The sequence below is a fragment of the Bombina bombina genome, unplaced genomic scaffold, assembly GCF_027579735.1.
Source record: "Bombina bombina isolate aBomBom1 unplaced genomic scaffold, aBomBom1.pri scaffold_611, whole genome shotgun sequence".
Taxonomy (NCBI): domain Eukaryota; kingdom Metazoa; phylum Chordata; class Amphibia; order Anura; family Bombinatoridae; genus Bombina; species Bombina bombina.
In genome coordinates, this window is record NW_026511255.1 from 176,256 (window position 1) to 195,880 (window position 19,625).

The following is a 19,625-nucleotide window of genomic DNA, read 5'->3' on the forward strand; positions in this document are numbered from 1 at the left end:
CTTTCAATTTTGAGAGGACTTCACCTGCATACCGTTGGCAAGACAAATCAGTGAGACCAGCTTGTTTAACGTGACATGAAACCAAAATTTTCTTTCATGAGTCAGATAGAACATGCGATTTTAAACAACTTTCCAATTTGTTTCGAATATCTAAATTGCTACATTCTCTTGCTATCCTTAGTTGAAAAGCAAATCTAGAGCAAGGCATTTCTGGGAACTAGCTGCTGATTGGTGGCTGCACAAAAAATCCTCTTTTCATTGACTCACCAGATGTCTTCACATAGCTCCCAGTAGTGCATAGTTGCTACTTCATAAAAGGATTAAGCAAATTGGATAAAAGAAGTAAAAAGAAGTAAATTGGAAAGTTGTTTAAAATTCACATTATTATAGCCTTGGTGTATAAATAATCTAGATTTTATTAAAGACAGGAGACGAATATTTTGCATCAAATCTTTACTGAATTCCAAACCGCAACTGAACAGAAAAAATTTGCATAAAGTTGCAACAATACTGCACCAATCAGCACCAAGGCATAGTATAAGAGTCCAAAACAACACAGGAACGTCCTCTTTTCTTTGAGATGAAGACACAGGAACTAAGGAAACATTCATCAATGATCAACCACAGATGACAATGGTAATAGAAATCCGGAGCGAAGTATCACACTGTAAAACAAAGAAAAAAACAAATAACCACTGCTCCTTATTTTATTCAGCATGTATAAACAGACATGCAAATGATATATATAAAGAATACATATACAATTTTTTTATTTATTTATTTTAATATAGGGAGGGAAATGACAAGGTTAGTAAAAATATTCGCCTCCTGTCTTTAATAAAATCTAGATTATCTATACACCAAGGCTATAATAATCCGAATTTTATAGCAAGACAGGAGGCTTCATATTTTGCATATTTATTTTATTATTTTTTTAAATCAAAGTTTTTTATTAAGGTATTTAGCGTTACAACATTCTCTGCAAGGCAACATATAAATACATAGCAAAGTACATTGCCAAACTTTTGACAAGATGACATTGAGAAAAGAAAACGAGATAGACTAGAAGAATAACCCCATGGTTAACATATCTAAAAACAAAACTTACAATTCTTGGGAATTATTATACATCAACCCGTCGCAATTATCAATGCAAATCTTAATATGCATAAGATTTTATGATACCTAATTTTCTATGAATATACAAATAAGTATCACTCCCTAATGAAGTAGTTCACCTAGTAGGACGATATCTGACATGAAATTATATAAGGAATGAAGAAGAAGCTTTATTTGTAAATGAGGGGAATAAAGACAAGTTGTAATTATTGGTGGATTACAATTAAAGAGTCATTAATCGTTATAATAAAGCTAATCGAAATAATTGTAATGAAATTGACACATTATCACCTTAACTTCTATGCTAAGAATCATTTTGGGATATACACCCACAATAAAGGGGTAGAGAGTGACATTTTGGTAATCTTGGAAGGAGGAGGAGGGGGAGGGTGGAAATGGGAATAAACATAAGGGAAGTGAAAACATTTTTATTATACCACAGGGGAAAAACTGAGTAGGCCTTTATTTTTGAAGTTAATCTACAAAGAGCTCTGACCATTGTTCCCAGATGTTCAGGTAAAAGTCAGTCTTGTCCAAAAAAGTTAAAAACGTAAGATTCAATTTTCTTAAAAAACTTAATGAGATCTATAACCCTCTGGAGAGAAGGAGGAAGTGTATGTTTCCATTCTCTAGCTATTGTTAATTTAACCACTATAAAAAAGTAAATGATAACAATTTTCCTTGGGAGAGTCATTTATGGAATTTGTAAATGTAGTATCCCTATCTCTGATGTTAGAGGCAGATTATAATTTAGGTCCCTCAAGATTCCAAAACATGCTCTCCAAAGAGGTCTAAGTCTTGGGCAGTTCCACCACACATGAATCCATGAACCAACCTGTCCACATTCTCTCCAACAAAGAGGTGACACATTGTTAAATATTTGATGGAGGCGTTTAGGCACTAAGTGCCATCTTATTATAATTTTGTAGTGTGTTTCCCAAAGGGTGGAGCAATAAAGATATTTTTTGGCAACCATAATTTCTCTGAACTAGGCCTTGGTGTCTACTACCATACCTAGGTCTCTCTCCCATGCTATATGCGCATTTCTTTTAACTAAGTTAGTCATTCGTCAATATAGAATAGGTAAAGGATAGCAGTCCTCTAGGCTTGCGATCTCTTAGCCAACAAATTTCCTAAATGGTTCTATCTCTAATTTGTCCTTTCATAAATCCCCAGTTACGTGTAAAGCTAAAAAATCTAGAGATCTCAAAATGAAACCTGTCCAGAACCGAATATCTCTCTATAAAGATTTGAGGGGTAATCCACTCCTCATTTTCTAGTAAATCTCTCAACATTAAGTTCCCCATATTTACCCAAAACCCTATATGGGTTTCTTGAAGACAAAAAATTATACTCCCTACAGTGTGCGTGGGTGTGGAGCTATATTATGTCGATGTCTGTATTTATCCCAAAAGATAAATGTGTCAACCATTACCGGAAGGTCTATACCAACTCAGCTCCTGTAATACGATCCAAATAAGGTCCAAGAATCTCATATTAGTCGTATTAAATCTTTTTCTACTTCTTGCCACCTAAGGGAGGGATCTACGGTGCTCCATCCTAGGATGTGTGTGAGTCTGGAGGCATCATGATAAATTAAGATATTTGGTAAAGCTAATCCTCCCTGTTTGATTGCTTTCTGTAGTATGTGTCTAGATACTCGCGGTCTTTTACCCCTCCAAATATATGAGGACACCAATCCTTGTAGTTTATTAAGTATTACTATTAAGTATGACTCTAGGTATCTAAAGAGTAATACAGCGAAACAGATAGGTAATTTTTGGCTTAAATTACAATTTATTTGCTGCAATCAACCCAGACCAAGAAAACTCCCTAGAGTCAAGAAGTAACCGAAACCCTGGCAATCTATCTATAAAGTTCTTAGATATAATCATTGACAAATCCGGACTAAGGTACACTCCCAAATGTTTAATACTGTCTTTAGTCCAACAGAAACTATAGTCCCTCTTGAGACATTTAACATCTACTTCTGGAATTCCCAAAGGTAAGGCCTCGGTCTGATACATTTAATTTGTAATAACTAATGGCTCCAAACTGTCTAGTTAAGTCCATAAGAACCGATAGTGAGGTCTGAGGGGAGGTTAGTAAAAGGGTAACATTGTCTGCAAAAAGTGCTAATTTATGTTTTGAATCTCTAAAGTCAATCCCCCTTATTAAATCTTCTGTCCTAATTGCTTGTGCCAGAGGTTCTATCGCTAAGGCAAAGAGCAGGGGTGACAATGGGCACCCCTATCTAGTGCCATTAGTGATGTTAAATCTACCCCTCTAACTGTGGCTGAAGGGCACGAGTACAAGGCACCTACTGCAGTGATAAACTGATCTGGGATCTTGAAGAACCTCAAAGTTTCCCATAAATATTCCCACCTCACCCTTCTCTGCGTTTGTATTAATCATCTCATGTTGTCTGGCCCCTCTCTTCCAGGGATAAACCCCACCTGATCACCATGTTTTATAGAGGGGATGGCCTTTGCTAAGTGGTTTGCCAAAACTTTGGAATCAATCTTTGTATCTATATTAGGGAAATGGGTCTATAGCTACCACATTCCTTTGAATCTTTATCTGGCTTTAGTAGCGTTATTATAGAAGCTTCTAAGAATTCTAGGGTAAACTTTCCAGAGTGCATAATTTTGTTAAAACATCTTTGTAATATAGGGTTCAGTATAGTTTGAAAACATATTTTGCATTTTTAACGCACAGAAAAAAAAAAAACATCAGCAGCATGAGGAATCGGTTTAAAGTAAAAGCAAGAAAAAGTAGAAGCAGAGGCCCAATCTGCAGCCTTCAAAATGTCTTGAAGCTGACTACTGGACAAAAGGGCTTTGGAAGCCGCTGCTCCTCTTACCGAATAAACTCCGAAAGACAAATCTATGCCCGCTGAGGACATAAGCCAACAAACCCATCTGGCAAGAGAAGAAGAAGAAGAAGAAGAAGAAGAAATCAGTCTAAATGGAGGAACATAAGAAACAAGAATTTGAGCCTATTGAGCAGAGCGAGACGTTTCGGTTCTAGCCAAACAGGCTTGAGACAAAAAGCCACACAGATACTGAAATTGTCAGGAAAATAATGGTAGAAAATGGAAGAAGCTCTTAGGGCGACAAGAGAGCTAGAGCAAGGATGCTGACTTGGATTCGAACTCACAACCTTCCATTCTAGAAGCATCAATCTAACCACTAGGCCACGCCAGCATGCACTGACAAAAGAAACACCCTCCAGAGAAAAGGAGAGGCCTTCGATGTCTAAAGCGCGAATATCAGAGATTCTCTGAAAGGAGACTAAACATAGCAACATGGCCAGATAAGCAGCCAGCTGTTTCAGGGAGAGGTCCTCATTAGGAGGCCAGGAGCAAAGAAAATTGAAGACGATGGAAACATCCCACAGGTGAGAATATCAAGAAAGAGGAAGACGTTTCAAACTAATGGCCCTCAAAATGTGACACACCAACGGGTGTTTGCCCACGGGAATACCCTCAATTGGGGGGTGCCCTGCTGAAACGACTGAGCGTACCACATAATGGAGCTATAAACTTTCTCTTGAGAGAAAAAACTTCATCTGGAAATGAACAATTAAATTTGGAGGAGCTAGAAAATGATCAGCTAGTCTGCTATTGCACCAATGAACCCATTCCGCCCAGGCTGAAATGTAACACTTTTGAGTGCCTGGGGCCCAAGACTCGCACAGGAGTAAATGAGCGTCTCGAGAAAGGCCCTTGGAAGACCAGGATCCCCTGAAATCTGCCAGGTTAGCAGGGGGAGATGACCCTGGAGGATGAGCGAGACCTTTCGAATCTAGTAGAAGGGTTCTGGGGAAGTAGAAGAGGTGGAGAAATGGTCATCTCCAAAAGGAAAGGAAACCAGGGATGCATAGGCCAAAATAGGTGATGATAGTCAGGCAACACCTGGCTTTCCGTACTATCCAAAGAGATCTCAAAATGAGAGCAAACGATGGGAATGCATAAGCTCCCATGAGGAGCCAGGGTTGGAGGAAGGCATCCGAGGCCTCGCTCCCCGGATCTGGAAGCCAACTGAAGTACCGGGGAAGTTAATGGTTGGTATGGGAGGCAAACAGTTCTAGGTAAAAGGGACCGAAGAATTTCTGAATAGAAAGAAAAAACTGGGCGAAAAAGACGCCAATTGCTGGAATCTCTCCAAAAGCGAGAGAACCAATCCACTACCGTATTGGTGATACCGGGAATGTAATGCGCCTGGAGGGAGATGTTGCGGGAAACGTAAAACCGATAAAGGTCAGAGGCCAGATCTGATAAGGCCTTGAATTTGCTATCGCCCAGGCGGTTGATGTATTGTACAACCGAGATGTTGTCCATCCGAAGAAGAATTAAACAGTCTGTGAATTGTTTTGAAAAACATTGGATCGCAAAAGATCCTGCCAACAGCTCTAGACAGTTGATGTGGAGGGAGCTTTCTTGAAAGGTCCAATTGAATCTTCTCAATTGAGGTGAAAGTGGAGACAATGTCTCATAATTTGTAGGAAGGGGTCCCCAAAAAAGGAGCCCGCTTTTGCTACTGCCAAGACCGCCAACCTGGGATTGCTACGCAAGAGGGCTAGGGGAACATTTGTATTGCCCAAAAAACAAAAGGTTCGGAAGGCCCATTCTCGAATAGAGAAAAGGGCCTCATCAGTGAGGTGCAGGATCTGAGCCAGGGGGCCAGAGATATCAAGTAATTTATCCTGCACCCCTCTGAGTGCACTATCCATACCCCTCCCAGGGTCTCTGCCCTTTCTAGTGAGAAAAGTGGCTAATTTAGCGCCAAATTCTGGAGCTTGGGGCTAAAGATCGGATTTGCCGCAGGATCCACCAAATCATCTTCTGGCTCCCTATGGCTCGCCGAAGGGACAGACGTGTTGGAATGGGAAACAGAGGGATCGATATCCTGATCAGATTGGTCCTCTGGTTCCCACACCAAGATACAATTGTCAGAGTCTGAGCTCTGATGCCCCTGGGGGTAGAGGGTTCTTCAGACCCTTTTTTCTCTGGGGAGGAGGTTCTATCACCCCTATGTGAAATGCCCGGGGTAGGGGCGTGAGGCCTATGGGCCGGAGCTTTGCCCTTATGAGGTGCTGGACGGGGTCTTGCGGGGTCTGGGTGGTTCTGGTCTGAATAGGAGGAATCAGACAAAGAAGGGATTGCTTTAAAGCGTGCAGAAATGAGGTTACGATCCGCCTCCAATGGAGGAGGTTGATTCTGTTTAAAGCCATTAAATGTGCAGCTGCTGCCAGATTTGAACCCACAACCTTTTGCTTGCAAGCACATTGTACTAACCATTAGCCCACAAGTGAATCTGTTTTTTAAAAGGGACACTCTAGCCAAAACTGAAATCCACGTGGATGCATTTCAGTCTTACATAGAAGCATTCTTAACGAAATATTTCCCTTTTAACCTAAAGGGAGAGGTGGGAAAGAACTGGAGGCGATAATCCACAAACCTAAATCCTAATAAACCTAAGTATAGGATAAGGTAGTGCCTAATGCCAAGATATAGTTTAAATTTTAGAAGAGAAAAAGAACAGAGGCATTATTATGGCACACTTGGGGGGATTGTCATCTCATATATGTAGGGTAAGTGAGTTCATAGTGTAGAAAAATGAAATTATTTAAAACAACGTTTATTATATACATTAATAAAATAATCCCAGTGTTGTGGACCATGCCACTTTTAATAAAAATGTTTCATCAAGTTGTATTATAAACGAAAAGAAAAAAATATAAAGTATAAAATAAAATAGCACTGGATGCTCTCTAGTAAAGGAGCAACCTCCTATAAGTCACAAAATTAAGAAAAATTGTTTTATAAGGGGAAATAACTACAACTTTGCTGTAAATTCTATGTAAGCGTAACTGCAGCGGGCACAGAGGGCTCACACTTTATCAGCCAATCAGATTGAGCTTGCATTGTATTGGCTGATCGGAACAGCCAATAGAATGCGAGCTCAATCTGATTGGCTGATTGGATCAGCCAATCGGATTGAACTTGAATCTGATTGGCTGATTGAATCAGCCAATCAGATTTTCTTACCTTAATTCCGATTGGCTGATAGAATCCTATCAGCCAATCGGAATTCGACGGACGCCATCTTGGATGACGTCATTTAAAGGAAACTTCATTCGTCGTTCAGTCGTCGGGCCAGCTGGATGTTCCGCGTCGGAGGGCTGAAGAAAGAAGATTGAAGACGCCGCTTGGAGGAAAACTTCGCCCCGATGGAGGACCTCTTCTTTGCCGCTTGGATGAAGACATCTCTGGGATGGAAGACTTCTTCTTTGTAGCTTGGATGAATACATCGCCTGGATTGGATGAAGAGTTTGGCCCGGCTGGGTGAAGACAACTCAAGGTAGGGAGATCTTCTGGGGCTTAGTGTTAGGTTTTTGTAAGGGGGGTTTTGGTGGGTTTAGAGTAGGGGTATGTGGGTGGTGGGTTTTAATGTTGGGGGGTGGTATTGTGTTTTTTTTTTTTACAGGCAAAAGAGCTGTTTACTTTGGGGCATGCCCCGCAAAAAGCCCTTTTAAGGGCTGGTAAAAGAGCTGGTTAATTTTTAATTTAGAATAGGGTAGGGCATTTTTTATTTTGGGGGGCTTTATTATTTTATTAGTGGGCTTAGAATAGGTGTAATTAGCTTAAAATTCTTGTAATCTTTTTTATTTTTTGTAATTTAGTTTAGTGTATTTAATTGTATTTTAGTTTAGAGATTTGTAGTTTATTTAATTTATTGATAGTGTAGGTGTATTTGTAACTTAGGTTAGGATTTATTTTACAGGTAAATTGGTAATTATTTTAACTAGGTAGCTATTAAATAGTTATTAACTATTAATAGCTATGGTACCTAGTTAAAATAAATACCAAGTTACCTGTAAAATAAATATAAACCCTAAAATAGCTACAATGTAATTATTAATTATATTGTAGCTATCTTAGGGTTTATTTTATAGGTAAGTATTTAGATTTAAATAGGAATATTTTAATTTATAATATTAATATTAATTAGATTTATTTTAATAAGAATTTAGTTAGGGGTGTTAGAGTTAGATAGGGTTATTATACTTAATATATATATATATATATATATATATATATATATATATATATATATATATATATATATATATATATATATATATAATAACTATATTAACTATATTAACCCTAATATAATTAGGGTTAATATAGTTAATATATATAATATAACTATATTAACCCTAATATAATTAGGGTTAATATAGTTAATATAGGTGGCGGCGGTATAGTGGGATTAGATTAGGGGGTAATGTATTCAATATAGGTGGCGTCGGTGTAGGGGGATTAGATTAGGGGGTAATATATTTATTATAGGTGGCGGCGGTGTAGGGGGATTTAGATTAGATGCAAAAGAGCTGATTACTTTGTGACAAAGCCCCGCAAAAAGCCCTTTTAAGGGCTGGTAAAAGAGCTGATTACTTTAGGGCAATGGCCCGCAAAAAGCCCTTTTAAGGGCTGGCAATAGAGCTGTTTACTTTGGGGTAATGCCCCACAAAAAGCCCTTTTCAGGGCTATTTGTAGGGTTAGACTTAGGTTTAGTGGTAGGGATAGTTTAGTATTTTAGGGGTTAATTAATTTAATATAGGTGGAGGTGGTATAGGGGGATTAGATTAGGGGTTAATTAATGTAATATAGCTGGCGGCGGTGTAGGGGGATTAAATTAGGGGGTAGATAATGTAGATGGCGGCGGTGTAGGGGCTCACAGGGGGTAGATAATGTAGATGGCGGCGGTGTAAGGAGCTCACATTAGGGGGTAGATAATGTAGATGGCAGCGGTGTAGGGGCTCACAGGGGGTAGATAATGTAGATGGCGGCGGTGTAAGGAGCTCACATTAGGGGGTAGATAATGTAGATGGCGGTGGTGTAGGGGGCTCACATTAGGGGGATACACATTTAATGTAGGTGGCGGCGGGGTCCGTGAGTGGCGGTTTAGGGGTTAAATACTTTATTAGTGATTGCGGCGGGGGATCGCGGTTGACAGGTAGATAGACATTGCGCATGCGTTAGGTTTTATTTAGCAGTTTGCGGTTGAAAGGTAGATAGACATTGCGCATGTGTTAGGTGTTAGGTTTTATTTAGCAGCTAGTTTAGGGAGTTACGGGGCTCCAATAGACAGCGTAAGGCTTACTACGCCTGCAATTTGTGGCGAAGTGAAAATGGAGTAGAATTTCTCCATTTTCACCACGTAAGTCCTTACGCTGTATATTGGATACCAAACTGCGCTGGTTTGGTATACCTGTCTATGGGCTAAAAAACTGCGGCCGAAGGCAGAAATATACGAGCGTAACTTCTACGTTACGCCGTATATGTGATACCAAGCCAGCGCAAAATTTGGCGTCGCCGGCTTTTGCGGGCGACGCTGCATATCGGATCGGGCCCCTGATGTACAAGATATACCTGTGAATTTATAAGAATTTATTGCTGATTCTATTCAGAAGGCTTTGTCTGCCATTCCATCTTCTAATAAATGTAAAGGTCTTTTAAAACTTCTCATAAAGTTGATGACATTTCAAATGACCGACAACATACTGAATTATCCTCCTCTGATGAGGATCTATCTGATTCAGAAGATCCTTCCTCAGATATTGACACTCACAAATCTACTTATTTATTTAAAATGGACATTCGTTCTTTGTTAAAGAAGTATTGATTATATTGGATATTGAGGAGACTAGTCTTCTTGATATTAAAACTAGTAAACGTTTAAATTCTGTTTATAAACCTCCTGTGGTTATTCCAGAGGTTTTTCCAGTTCCTGTTGCTATTTCTGATATGAATTCTAAGGAATGGAATAGGCCTGGTACTTCTTTTATTCCTTCCTTAAAGGTTTTTTAAAAAAGAATTGTATCCTTTGCCAGCAGTTACATTGGAGTTTTGGGAAAAGATCCCCAAAGGTAATGGGGCTCTCTTTACTCTTGCTTAGCGTACTACTATTCCTATGGAAGATAGTACTTCTTTTTTAAGATCCTTTAGATAGGAAATTTGAATCTTATCTAAAGAAATCCTATTTTTATTCGGGTCATCTTCTCAGGCCTGCATTTTCTTTGGCTGATGTTGCAGCTGCATCAACTTTTTGGTTGGAAATTAGCGCCACAAGAATTGGATTATGATTTATTTAGCATTGTTCGCTTGCTTCAACATGCTAATCAGTTTATTTGTGATGCCATTTTTTTCATCAAAATTGATGTTAAATCTATGTATTTAGCTATTTTAGCTAGAAGAGCTTTGTGGCTTAAATCTTGGAATACTGACATGACTTCTAAGTCCAGATTGCTATCTCTTTTTTCCAAGGTAATAAGTTATTTGGTTCTCAGTTGAATTTGATTATTTCAACTGTTACTGGGGGAAGGGAGTTTTTGCCTTAGGATAAGACTTAAAGGGACACTAACCCAAAAAAATTCTTTCATGATTCAGGTAGATAATACAATTTTAAACAATATTCCAATTTACTTCTATTATATAAGTTGCTGCATTCTTTAGATATCCTTAGTGGAAGGAATAGCAATGCACATTGGTGAGCCAATCACACGAGGCATCATTGTGCAGCCACCTATCAGCAGCTATTGAGCCCATCTAGATATGCTTTTCAGCAAAGGATATCAAGAAATTGAAGCAAATTAGGTAATTGAAGTAAATTAGAAAGTTGCTTAATATTGTATGCTCTTTCTAAATCACAAAATAAAAAATATGGGTTTCATGTCCCTTTAAGGGTAAATCTAAAGCTTCTAACCATTTTCATTCCTTTCGACTAAATAAGGAACAGAAACCTTGTCCTTCCCCCAAGGAATCTGTTTCCAATTGGAAATTTTCTTCAAATTGGATAAATCCAAGCCTTTTAAGGAACCAAAGCCAGCCCCTAAGTCCGCATGTAGGTGCGGCCCTCATTCCAGCTCAGCTAGTAGGGGGCAGATTAAGATTTCTCAGGGGTACCGAATAGGATTCAGAGTAAGACCTCCTGTGAGAAGATATTTTCTCTCACGCATTCCAGCAAAAAAATTTCTCTGTTTCCTTATTTGGACGATTTCTTGGTATTAGCTCAGTCTTTATATTCTGCAGAATCTTACACAAATCAACTAGTATTGTTTCTTCAAAAATATGGTTGGAGGATCAATTTACTAAAACGTTATTTGATTCCTAAGACAAGGGTCACCTTTTTAGGTTTCCAGATAGATTCAGTGTCCATGACTCTGTCTCTAACAGACAAGAGACGTTTTGAATTGGTTGCAGCCTGTCGGAACCTTCAGTCTCAGTCATTCCCTTCAGTAGCTATGTGCATGGAAGTTTTAGGTCTCACGACTGCAGCATCGGACGCGATCCACTTTTTGCTTGTTTTCATATGAGACCTCTCCAGCTTTGTGTGCTGAACCAATGGTGCAGGGTTTTTTCAAGGATATCACAATTTATATCCTTAAATCCCAATGTTTGACTATCTCTGACTTGGTGGTTAAATCACCATCGTATAGTTCTAGGGGCCTCTTTTGTTTGTCCAACCTGGACTGTGATTTCAACAGATGCGAGTCTTTCAGGTTGGGGAGTTGTTTGGGGATCTCTGACAGTGCAAGGGGTTTGGAAATCTCAAGAGGCGAGATTACCAATCAATATTTTGGAACTCCGTGCGATTTTCAGGGCTCTTCAGATTTGGCCTCTGTTGAAGAGAGAACCGTTCATTTGTTGTCAGACAGACAATATCACTTGTGGCATTTGTCAATCATCAGGATGGGACTCATAGTCCTAAAGCTATTAAAGTATCTTGGATACTTGCTTGGGCAGATTCCAGCTCCTGTCTAAATTTCTGTGGTTCATATCCCAGGTATAGACAATTGGGAAGCGGATTATTTCAGCCGTCATATTTTACATCCGGGGGAGTAGTCCCTCCATCCAGATGTGTTTTCTCAGGTTGTTCAGATGTGGGGTCTTTCAGAAATAGATCTGATGGCTTCTCATCTAAACAAGGAATTTCCCAGGTATCTGTTCAGGTCCAGGGATCCTCAGGCGGAAGCAGTGGATGCGTTGACACTTCCTTGGTGTTATCAACCTGCTTATATTTTTCCCGCCTTTAGTTTTTCTTCCAAGAGTGATCTTCAAAATCATCATGGAGCAATCGTTTGTGCTACTGGTGGCTCCAGCATGGCCTCACGGGTTTTGGTATGCGGATTTTGTTTGGATATCCAGTTGCCAACCTTGGCCACTTCCATAAAGGCCAGACCTTGTTTCAAGTTTCGTTTTTTTTCCATCAGGATTTCAAATCTTTAAATCTGAGGATATGGAAATTGAATGCTTAGTGCTTAGTCATAGAGGTTTCTCTGACTTTGTGATTAATACTATGTTGCAGGCTCGTAAATCTGTTTCTAGAAAGATTTATTATCGAGTTTGGAAGACTTACATTTCATGGTGTTTCTCTCATATATTCTCTTGGCATTCTTTTAGAATTCCTAGAATTTTACAGTTTCTTCAGGATAGTTTGGATAAGGGTTTGTCTGCAAGTTCCTTGAAGGGACAAATCTCTGCTCTGTTTTATTTCACAGGAAGATTGCTAAGCTTCCTGATATTCACTGTTTTGTTCAGGCTCTGGTTCATATCACGCTTGTGATTAAATCAATATCTCCTTCTTGGAGTTTTAATATGGTTTTAAAGGCTTTACAGGCTCCTCCATTTGAGCCTATGCATTCTTTGGACATTTAAATACTTTCTTGGAAAGTGTTGTTTCTTTTGGCCATCCCTTCTGCTAGAAGAGTTTCTGAATTATTTGCTCTCTCTTGTGAATATCCTTTCTGATTTTTTCATCAGGATAAGGCAGTTTTGCGGACTTCATTTAAATTTTTATCTAAGGTTGTGAATTCTAACAACATTAATGGAGAAATTGTTGTCCTTTCCTTGTGTCCTAATTCTAAAAATTATTTGGAGAGTTCCTTAGATTCTTTGGATGTGGTGAGAGCTCTGAAATATTATGTTGAAGCTACTTAAGATTTCAGGAAGACTTCTAGTCTATTTGTTATCCTTTCTGGTTCCAGGAAAGGTCAGAAGGCTTTAGCCTTTTCTTTGGCATCGAGGTTAAAGCTTTTGACTCATCACGCTTATTTGGAGTCGGGTCAGGCCCTGCCTCAGAGAATTACAGCTCATTCTACTAGGTCAGTCTCCACTTCGTGGGCTTTTAAGAATGAAGCTTCAGTTGATCAGATTTGCAAAGCAGCAACTTGGTCTTCTTTGCATACATTTACTAAATTCTACCATTTTGATGTATTTACTTCTTCGAAAGCAGTTTTTGGTAGAAAAGTTCTTCAGGCAGCTGTTTCAGTTTGATTCTTCTGCTTATGATTTAATTTTTTTCCTTTCATTTATGAGAATAAACTTATATTTGAGTTGTGGATTAATTTTTTTCAGCAAAATGGCTGTTTTTATTTTATCCCTCCCTCTCTAGTAACTCTTGCGTGGAGTTCCACTTCTTGGGTATTGCTATCCCAAACATCACTAGCTCATGGACTCTTGCCAATTATATGAAAGAAAACATAATTTATGTAAGAACTTACCTGATAAATTAATTTCTTTCATATTGGCAAGAGTCCATGAGGCCCACCCCTTTTTTTATGGTGGTTATGATTTTTTTGTATAAAGCACAATTATTTGCAAATTCCTTTGTTGATGCTTTTTACTCCTTACTTTTTCACCCCACTACTTCGCTATTCGTTAAACTGAATTGTGGGTGTGGTGAGGGGTGTATTTATGGGCATTTTGAGGTTTTGGAAACTTTGCCCCTCCTGGTGGGATTGTATATCCCATACATCACTAGCTCATGGACTCTTGCCAATATGAAAGAAATGAATTTATCAGGTAAGTTCTTACATAAATTATGGCCTAGATTTGGAGTTTGGCGGTAGCCGTGAAAACCAGCGTTAGAGTCTCCTAACGCTGGTTTTAGGCTACCGCCGGTAGTTGGAGTCAGTCAAAAAAGGGTCTAACGCTCACTTTTCAGCCGCGACTTTTCCATACCGCAGATCCCCTTACGTCAATTGCGTATCCTATCTTTTCAATGGGATCTTTCTAACTCCGGTATTTAGAGTCGTGGCTGAAGTGAGCGTTAGAAATCTAACGACCAAACTCCAGCCGCAGAAAAAAGTCAGTAGTTAAGAGCTTTCTGGGCTAACGCCGGTTCATAAAGCTCTTAACTACTGTGCCCTAAAGTACAATAACACCCATAAACTACCTATGCACCCCTAAACCGAGGTCCCCCCACATCGCCGCCACTCGATTAAATTTTTTTAACCCCCTAATCTGCCGACCGCCACCTACGTTATACTTATGTACCCCTAATCTGCTGCCCCTAACACCGCCGACCCCTATATTATATTTATTAACCCCTAATCTGCCCCCCACAACGTCGCCGCCAGCTACCTACACTTATTAACCCCTAATCTGTTAAGTGTAACCCTAACACTAACACCCCCCTAACTTAAATATCATTTAAATCTAACGAAATTAATTAACTCTTATTAAATAAATTATTCCTATTTAAAGCTAAATACTTACCTGTAAAATAAATCCTAATATAGCTACAATATAAATTATAATTATATTATAGCTATTTTAGGATTAATATTTATTTTACAGGCAACTTTTTATTTATTTTAACCAGGTACAATAGCTATTAAATAGTTAAGAACTATTTAATAGCTACCTAGTTAAAATAATTACAAAATTACCTGTAAAATAAAGCCTAACCTAAGTTACAATTAAACCTAACACTACACTATCAATAAATAAATTAAATAAAATACCTACAATTAAACCTAACACTACACTATCAATAAATGAATTAAATACAATACCTACAAATAACTACAATGAAATAAACTAACTAAAGTACAAAAAATAAAAAAGAACTAAGTTACAAAAAATAAAAAAATATTTACAAACATAAGAAAAATATTACAACAATTTTAAACTAATTACACCTACTCTAAGCCCCCTAATAAAATAACAAAGCCCCCCAAAATAAAAAATGCCCTACCCTATTCTAAATTACCAAAGTTCAAAGCTCTTTTACCTTACCAGCCCTGAACAGGGCCCTTTGCGGGGCATGCCCCAAGAAATTCAGCTCTTTTTCCTGTAAAAAAACACATACAATACCCCCCCCCCAACATTACAACCCACCACCCACATACCCCTAATCTAACCCAAACCCCCCTTAAATAAACCTAACACTAAGCCCCTGAAGATCTTCCTACCTTGTCTTCACCTCACCGGGTATCACACCGATCTGTCCTGGCTCCGATATCTTCATCTAAGCCCAAGCGGGGGCTAGACATCCATCATCCGACGGCTGAAGAAGTCCAGAAGAGGCTCCAAAGTCTTCATCCTATCCGGGAAGAAGAGTAGATCCGGACCGGCAACTATCTTCTTCCAAGCGGCATCTTCTATCTTCATCCGATGAGGACCGGCTCCATCTTGAAGACCTCCACTGCGGACCCATCTTCTTCCGACGACGACTTCCCGACGAATGACGGTTCCTTTAAGGGACGTCATCCAAGATGGCGTCCCTCGAATTCCGATTGGCTGATAGGATTCTATCAGCCAATCGGAATTAAGGTAGGAAAATTCTGATTGGCTGATGGAATCAGCCAATCAGAATCAAGTTCAATCCGATTGGCTGATTCAATCAGCCAATCAGATTGAGCTCGCATTCTATTGGCTGTTCCGACCAACGAGAGAAGCCAAGGGTGTAGTGGTGACTGGAGTATAATTTAAAAAATATTTACCTGCCTTAAAAAACAGGGCGGGCCGTGGACTGATCACACTACAGAAGAAAGGAATTTATCAGGTAAGCATAAATTATGTTTTCTTCTGTTAAGTGTGATCAGTCCACGGGTCATCATTACTTGTGGGATACCAATACCAAAGCAAAAGTACACGGATGACGGGAGGGATAGGCAGGCTCTTTATACAGAAGGAACCACTGCCTGAAGAACCTTTCTCCCAAAAATAGCCTCCGAGGAAGCAAAAGTGTCAAATTTGTAAAATTTGGAAAAAGTATGAAGCGAAGACCAAGTTGCAGCCTTGCAAATCTGTTCAACAGAGGCCTCATTCTTAAAGGCCCAAGTGGAAGCCACAGCTCTAGTGGAATGAGCTGTAATTCTTTCAGGAGGCTGCTGTCCAGCAGTCTCATAAGCTAAACGAATTATGCTACGAAGCCAAAAAGAGAGAGAGGTAGCAGAAGCTTTTTGACCTCTCCTCTGACCAGAGTAAACGACAAACAGGGAAGACGTTTGTCGAAAATCTTTAGTTGCCTGTAAATAAAATTTAAGGGCACGAACTACATCCAGATTGTGCAAAAGACGTTCCTTCCTCGAAGAAGGATTTGGGCACAAGGATGGAACAACAATCTCCTGATTGATATTCCTGTTAGTGACTACCTTAGGTAAGAACCCAGGCTTAGTACGCAGAACTACCTTATCCGAGTGAAAAATCAAATAAGGAGAATCACAATGTAAGGCTGATAACTCAGAGGGGCCCATTTATCAAAGGGCTTGCGGACCTGATCCGACACTGCGGATCAGGTCCGCAAGACCTCGCTAAATGCGGAGAGCAATACGCTCTCCACATTTAACATTGCACCAGCAGCTCACAAGAGCTGCTGGTGCAACGCCGCCCCCTGCTGACTCGCGGCCAATCGGCCGCCAGCAGGGAGCTGTCAATCAACCCGATCGTATTCGATCGGGTTGATTTCCGGCGGTTCCTGTCCGCCTGCTCAGAGCAGGCGGACAGGGTTATGAAGCAGCGGTCTTTAGACCGCTGCTTCATAACTTGTGTTTCTGGCGAGTCTGAAGACTCGCCAGAAACACGGCCCTTCAAGTTCCATACGGAGCTTGATAAATGGGCCTGAGAGACTCTTCGAGCCGAGGAAATAGCCATTAAAAATAGAACTTTCCAAGATAACAACTTTATATCAATGGAATGAAGGGGTTCAAACGGAACACCCTGTAAAACGTTAAGAACAAGGTTTAAACTCCATGGTGGAGCCACAGCTTTAAACACAGGTTTAATCCTGGCCAAAGCCTGACAAAAAGCCTGAACGTCTGGAACTTCTGACAGACGCTTGTGTAACAGAATGGACAGAGCTGAGATCTGTCCCTTTAAGGAACTAGCGGATAACCCCTTTTCTAAACCTTCTTGTAGAAAAGACAATATCCTAGGAATCCTAACCTTACTCCAAGAGTAACCTTTGGATTCGCACCAATATAGGTATTTACGCCATATTTTATGGTAAATCTTTCTGGTAACAGGCTTCCTAGCCTGTATTAAGGTATCAATAACTGACTCAGAAAAACCACGCTTTGATAAGATCAAGCGTTCAATTTCCAAGCAGTCAGCTTCAGAGAAGTTAGATTTTGATGTTTGAAAGGACCCTGAATCAGAAGGTCCTGTTTCAGAGGTAACGACCAAGGTGGACAGAATGACATGTCCACCAGATCTGTATACCAAGTCCTGCGTGGCCATGCAGGCGCTATTAGAATCACTGATGCTTTCTCCTGTTTGATTCTGGCAATCAATCGAGGAAGCATCGGGAAAGGTGGAAACACATGAGCCATCCTGAAGGTCCATGGTGCTGTCAAGGCATCTATCAGGACCGCTCCCGGATCCCTGGATCTGGACCCGTAGCGCGGAAGCTTGGCGTTCTGTCGAGACGCCATGAGATCTATCTCTGGTTTGCCCCAACGTCGAAGTATTTGGGCAAAGACCTCCGGATGAAGTTCCCACTCCCCCGGATGAAAAGTCTGACGACTTAAGAAATCCGCCTCCCAGTTCTCCACTCCCGGGATGTGGATTGCAGACAGGTGGCAAGAGTGAGACTCTGCCCAGCGAATTATCTTCGATACTTCCATCATTGCTAGGGAGCTTCTTGTCCCTCCCTGATGGTTGATATAGGCTACAGTCGTGATGTTGTCCGACTGGAACCTGATGAACCCCCGAGTTGCTAACTGGGGCCAAGCCAGAAGAGCATTGAGGACTGCTCTCAATTCCAGAATGTTTATTGGAAGAAGACTCTCCTCCTGATTCCATAGTCCCTGAGCCTTCAGAGAATTCCAGACAGCGCCCCAACCAAGCCTGGGCGAAGAGGGAAAGTCTGCCCCCCACTAGATCCGGTCCCGGATCGGGGGCCCTCAATTCATGCTGTCTTAGGGGCAGCAGCAGGTTTTCTGGCCTGTTTGCCCCTGTTCCAGGACTGGTTAGGTTTCCAGCCTTGTCTGTAGCGAGCAACAGCTCCTTCCTGTTTTGGTGCAGAGGAAGTTGATGCTGCTCCTGCTTTGAAATTACGAAAGGAACGAAAATTGGACTGTCTAGCCTTGGCTTTGGCCTTGTCCTGAGGCAGGGCATGACCTTTACCTCCTGTAATGTCATCAATAATCTCTTTCAAGCCGGGCCCGAATAAGGTCTGCCCTTTGAAAGGAATATTAAGCAATTTAGATTTAGACGTAACATCAGCTGACCAGGATTTTAGCCACAGAGCTCTGCGTGCCTGAATGGCGAATCCTGAATTTTTAGCCGCAAGTTTAGTTAAATGTACTACGGCATCTGAAATAAATGAATTAGCTAACTTAAGGAATTTAAGTTTGTGTGTGATGTCATCTAGTGTGGATGATTGAAGTGTCTCTTCCAGAGACTCAAACCAAAATGCTGCTGCAGCCGTGACAGGCGCAATACATGCAAGAGGTTGCAATATAAACCCTTGTTGAACAAACATTTTCTTAAGGTAACCCTCTAATTTTTTATCCATTGGATCTGAAAAAGCACAGCTATCCTCCACTGGGATAGTGGTACGCTTAGCTAAAGTAGAAACTGCTCCCTCCACCTTAGGGACCATTTGCCATAAGTCCCGTGTGGCGGCGTCTATTGGAAACATTTTTCTGAATATAGGAGGGGGTGAGAAAGGCACACCGGGTCTATCCCACTCCTTAGTAACAATGTCAGTAAGTCTCTTAGGTATAGGAAAAACGTCAGTACTCGTCGGTACCGCAAAATATTTATCCAACCTACACATTTTTTCTGGGATTGCAACTGTGTTACAATCATTCAGAGCCGCTAATACCTCCCCTAGTAACACACGGAGGTTCTCAAGCTTAAATTTAAAATTTGAAATGTCTGAGTCCAGTTTATTTGGATCAGAACCGTCACCCACAGAATGAAGCTCTCCGTCTTCATGTTCTGCAAACTGTGACGCAGTATCAGACATGGCCCTTGCATTATCAGCGCACTCTGTTCTCATCCCAGAGTGATCACGTTTACCTCTTAGTTCTGGTAGTTTAGCCAAAACTTCAGTCATAACAGTAGCCATATCTTGTAATGTGATTTGTAATGGCCGCCCAGATGCACTCGGCGCTACAATATCACGCACCTCCTGAGCGGGAGATGCAGGTACTGACACGTGAGGCGAGTTAGTCGGCATAACTCTCCCCTCGTTGTTTGG

General features: G+C 40.5%; 1 long non-coding RNA gene across 1 annotated transcript in view; it reads right to left on the reverse strand.

Annotated features, from left to right (window-relative positions):
* Nucleotides 1-438: 438 nt before the first annotated feature.
* LOC128643675 (uncharacterized) overlaps nucleotides 439-19,625 on the reverse strand; it is a 43,564-nt gene continuing 24,377 nt past the window's right edge. The window contains exon 2 of the long non-coding RNA XR_008399861.1: nucleotides 439-665. This is a non-coding gene — a long non-coding RNA (uncharacterized LOC128643675). The remainder of the gene's footprint in view (nucleotides 666-19,625) is intronic.